Source organism: Pinus tabuliformis, chromosome 6, assembly GCF_031772625.1.
Source record: "Pinus tabuliformis cultivar Carrire ecotype Pingquan chromosome 6, CPIR1, whole genome shotgun sequence".
NCBI classification, from domain to species: Eukaryota; Viridiplantae; Streptophyta; class Pinopsida; order Pinales; family Pinaceae; genus Pinus; species Pinus tabuliformis.
Window position 1 is genome coordinate 1,394,554,211 of NC_142292.1, and position 5,336 is coordinate 1,394,559,546.

A 5,336-nucleotide genomic window follows, 5' to 3' on the forward strand; every position below is an offset into this window, starting at 1 on the left:
TTCAGATGGCGTTTGGCCCGTTAAGGTTCTTCCTCCGACCCCGCTCCCCATACCGTGGAACTCCTTTTTCAAAAATCTTACTCAGAATGTGGAAACTTGTGGGATCCTAGGATATTAATTGCAAGCTTCGCATCTAGCCAAAAGCCCCCAGGACAATAATGGCAGTCTGAACGAGTATATTAACTGCAGGGAAAAAAGGTTCATGGTAATCGCTATACGGCATCAAAAGTTTTTTTCCACTTCCAGGAAGCGAAGCCATCAGACAACGTAGGGTTCCAATTATTCGGGTTGCGTAGTAACTTTAAGGCAAGTATGCTGGTTGAATTTGAGGTAAGAACGGCTGCTAGTTAGCCTCATAAATTTCTAAACGCGCACAGTCATTGCCAAGATTCTCGGTCGCACTGTCACAAACCCCAAGGGACAGAATCTCTCACCATTTAGTCTGATTAAGGCTATTGGTCGGACGCAATAAAGCAAATGCAACTACTGCGTTAGGGTCGGAAAAACAATAATTCGTTTGTTATACGGCGTTATCATTCATCTAAATCCGCAGAAGTCATTGCCAAGACTGTACACAGCCCCACCAGCAGAATCTCTCACCATTTCATCCAATTATCGAATCTGATCGACTAGGTAGTAGTTAGACTTATATTCATCTCAGGCCGCCTTATTGTCACCGCTAACAGTCCTATACACAGACCGCACCGGTAGAATCTCTCACGGTTTCATCTAATTCTAAAGTAGAGGGCGATGGGATGTGAGAAAGGAAAAGATCTATCAGAAAACTTTCAATTAATATCAAAGCGCACAGTCATTGACAAGATTCGTATCAGCGGGGTTGTATAGCACTCCACCAATGGAATCTCTGATGATTTCAACTCATTATCACTTCTTAAAACATACTTGAAAGAGACAGCGGGTTGTATCTGTAACACCATCTCCGTTAGATCCTCCCCCCATGGAATCCCAGCCGTTGTTTGCCCGCCTATCAAACCAGATTTCACACGACCCCAAACAAACAAAACTGCTTACGCCATTGTTGATGTTAATCCTGTTTTGATTGGTCTTCTGTCCCTCTTCTTCTATATGCAGAAAATTGGCATATTCAATTTGCAGAATATTACCCCGTTGTTTCTAAGTTATCGCACATTATCTAATTGTAATTGTACTTCAATTTAACTTGGTTGTAAATTTAAAAATAATTAAGAATATGATGAATACGAAGTGAATTACTTGGCCCTCTCCTATTCATATAATCCTATAAAAGCCATAAGATAGGTTCGGTTGCTTTTTTAATTGAGAGGACCCAGAGATTAGTTTGGTGGTTTTGTACTAGCATGGTGTCTACCTATGCCTTTTATGATACCAAGTTATTACAACTTTTTGGTGTCTACTATGCCTTTTATGATCCCAATTTATTATAACATTCGGTGTCTACTGTGCCTTTTATAATACTAATTACCAAGTCATTATAACCTCTTATAATACCAAGTCATTATCATTATTATAGACTTTTTGTGTCTAAGTATGCCCCTTCTGTAAGTACAAGTAAATTAATAAATTTTAACCACTTCATTTTCACTTTTTCATGATAATAGCCAGAGGCTATTCCTATATCACTGAATTGTGGGTAAAACGTTCCTCCAATTTACGATTGCCCGGACTATGGTGTTCGTTGGTACAGATATAATATGAAACGGTGTATGGATTTTATGCCGCTATGGAGAATCGTTTGAATGGAAAAAGCTTTACTTTTTATGCATCATAAAATATAAAAACGATAGTGGCTCATGACTTGGCAGAGTCGAAACGAAAAGTGAGAGAATCTGCTTGTCTGGGGAGTCGGATTCCACAATAATAATTGGAAAATAATATCATTAATGTCTCATATTTCAATTCTCCGTTCATATTTGTCAGGTTTATACATCGATTTCGAAAATTTTCATAGATATCTATCGATCCTTACGATTAAGGGAGGTACTTTGCCTCCTATAAATACAATGGATCTCCCAGAGCACATCATCTTCCCTTCATCCTCTTGTATCCTCTTGTTAGTTGTCCTCCTCATAACCGGAAATGTCTCTAGGGAGTTGTAAACGAAATATGGCTGGGCAATTGGCTACATCATTCGGTACCTGCAAATGGCTGCTTGTTACTTTCAAGTTGTTGCTCTTAGTATTTCCTCTGATCCAATGCAGGCATGTAACCAACTTTCCAGTACATGAAGTCGTTGGTGTAGGATTACCAGAGGAACCCCTTATTGGATTGAGAATAGATCTTGTGCGTACAGATTCACCGCTTTCTCCATTCTCTCCAGGAAATATTACATCCACTGACCGTCTGAAACGAGCGATCAAACGCAGTCAAGACAGACTACAAAAACTGCAGAGATCTGTTGATGAAGTGAAGGCAGTGGAGGCTCCAGTATATGCAGGAAATGGGGAATTTCTCATGAAGATGGCGATTGGTACGCCATCATTATCCTTTTCTGCAATTCTGGACACCGGCAGCGACCTCACATGGACACAGTGCAAGCCCTGCAGTGATTGCTATCGGCAGCCAACTCCAATCTTTGATCCCTCCCTCTCTTCCACTTACAGTAAGGTCCCCTGCTCAAGTTCTCTTTGCCAAGCTCTTCCGATGTATTCTTGCAGTGGTTCAAATTGCGAATACTTGTATACTTATGGTGACCAGTCCTCCACGGAGGGCATCCTTGCTTACGAGAGCTTTACCCTTTCTTCTCAATCCCTTCCCCATATTGCGTTTGGCTGCGGGCAGGACAATGAAGGAGGTGGCTTTACCCAAGGAGGTGGATTAGTAGGCTTCGGCCGAGGTCCTCTGTCCTTCATCTCACAGCTTGGCCAGTCGGTGGGTAACAAGTTTTCTTACTGTCTCGTCTCTGTTACTGATCCACCTTCCAAAACCAGTCCTTTGTTTATAGGCCAGACCGCTAGTTTGAAGGCGAAGACTTTCAGTTCGACTCCCCTGGTTCAAAGCAGATCGACGCCAACTTTCTATTATCTTTCGTTGGAGGGAATCAGCGTTGGTGGCCAATTATTGGACATCCCCGATGGTACTTTTGATCTTCAATTCGATGGGAATGGCGGAGTTATCATAGACTCCGGAACCACTGTCACATATCTGGAAGAGACTGGATATAATGCTGTGAAGGAAGCAGTGATCTCATCAGTTAGTCTGCCGCAGGTTGATGGGTCTAACATTGGACTGGACCTTTGTTTTGACCAACAATCTGCCTATTCAACTTCAAACTTTCCGACAATAACTTTCCACTTCGAAGGAGCAGATTTCAATTTGCCAAAAGAGAACTACATATATACTGATGCCAGTGGCATAGCGTGCCTTGCAATGTTACCCAGCAATGGGATGTCAATATTCGGTAACATTCAACAGCAGAACTACCAAATACTTTATGACAACGGGAGGAACGTGCTGTCCTTTGCGCCAACGGTCTGTGATACCCTGTAAGTTGTAAGCAAGAAGATAGGCTATGGTGCTTAGTGTTTGCTAAGGTTATTTCTTTCTTCTCTATACATATCTTGTACTTCTGTAACACTTCGACGCAAAAAGCAACAACATAGGCTATGGTGCTCAGGGTTATGGATTTTTCTAAATCTATATATTTTGTAATTTCCTACTACTGCTGTAACCGTGTGGACGCAACAATATTTACATATTGTGTATTTATAGATAAATAAAGAGCGTTGTTATAGCCTATTCAAAATTCTTAAACCCGGGATCTGTTTATGTCAATGGAATCGATAAATTGAAGGCTATTACTAGGATAACAAGGTGGACTAAATATTTCTCCTGTAAAATTGGTGATCAGACTAATAGGTGTTTGTCAGAATCAAAATCTACATATCATATTATATGAATACGGATATATGCTTGAAAATGGTGTTCCCTTCTAAATCATTCGAGGTGATGGCAGCAGTAGTTGTGAGGTTATTGGAGAAGTTAAGCAGCTAATGACTCCACAGGTAATGGTTGAGGAATCTTTATTCAATCTTTTGAAACAGACCCCAATGGGCCAGGCAAATGATGCAAAGTTTCTTTGGCTTCTATGGTGATCTGTCGCATAAGGAAGAAACGGTAATATGACAGGTCAACTGTCAAATCAAATTACTTGTAAATTCAATCAATTTGATCAACAGTAAATATTTGACTAAAATGGTACGATGCGTCCTACGCATATCAGCGGTAAATTCTGGTCTAAGGTGGGTTATTCATTCCCATTCCATAGGGCTTAGCTCGGAGCAATACCATATCACAGTGAGTTTATATGGTTTATATTACGATATAGGTTGAGTGAATATATAATAAAAAGTAAAGGGTTTTTATATTGGTAAGTTAAAAGTTATATTGAATATATAATAAAAGTTTATATATTGGTTTTTATATAGGTTGAGTGAATATATAATAAAAGGATATATATTGAATATATAATACGTAGTAAAAGGTTTTTATATTGGTAAGTTAAAAGTTAATAAAAAATGTGGAATATGAAAAAATGAATATCTATAGTATCTATTGAAAGCACACTTTTTTATTATTTTGATAAAGTATATTGGAATTTTATGATTAAGAAGTTAAATAATATTATTTTTAAAAACATTTCTTAATATATAGTGATTTTTTATTTTTTTATATTAGTAAAATAAGTTAAATAATATTATTTCTAAAAATATTTTCTTGAAATTAAAAATATTATTTATTATATCACGAACTCTACTCATTCCCAAATAAACTTAAATTGTTATTTCAAATACTACGAATTGTAGTTTTGAGTTATTATAATTGATTCTAACAATTTTAACAATGGATTATGCAATAGACCAACGATTTTGTATTGCCACGGCATCCCAGGGATAGATCGAAATGACGTCATACGGTGCATCTTAACGCTGAAAGAACATCGAATTTCCTTCTAAAATTGTTTTGGAAGTTTGATTTATACATAAAAGAATTTTATTATTTAACAGCGTGACATAATTCCTTGTGAATATCGACAAATAGTGCCAATTTGTGATGCGAGGTCAGCATCATATTTTAACCTACATTATCTAATTATGCACTCAAATTTGAACTCACTAGGTTTGTCATTTTTTAGTTGCATATGTGTGTTAGTTATGTGTTCTCAGTTAAGGTGCATTACTATATATGTGACACCTAATATGGTGTACCATGGCTCATGTGTGCATTGCCTCAATGAATTGATCCTTTGAATCAGTGATCGGAGAATCCACAGTATGAACATGAATTGATCCTTAACTATGTCACTTCTAGTAGGTATCTTACATGGCATGTCAACTATG

At 37.9% G+C, this 5,336-nt stretch overlaps 1 pseudogene; it reads left to right on the plus strand.

Moving 5' to 3' along the window:
• Positions 1 to 2,013: 2,013 nt before the first annotated feature.
• LOC149263840 (aspartic proteinase nepenthesin-2 pseudogene) lies at positions 2,014 to 3,730 on the plus strand (annotated as a pseudogene).
• Positions 3,731 to 5,336: the final 1,606 nt, after the last annotated feature.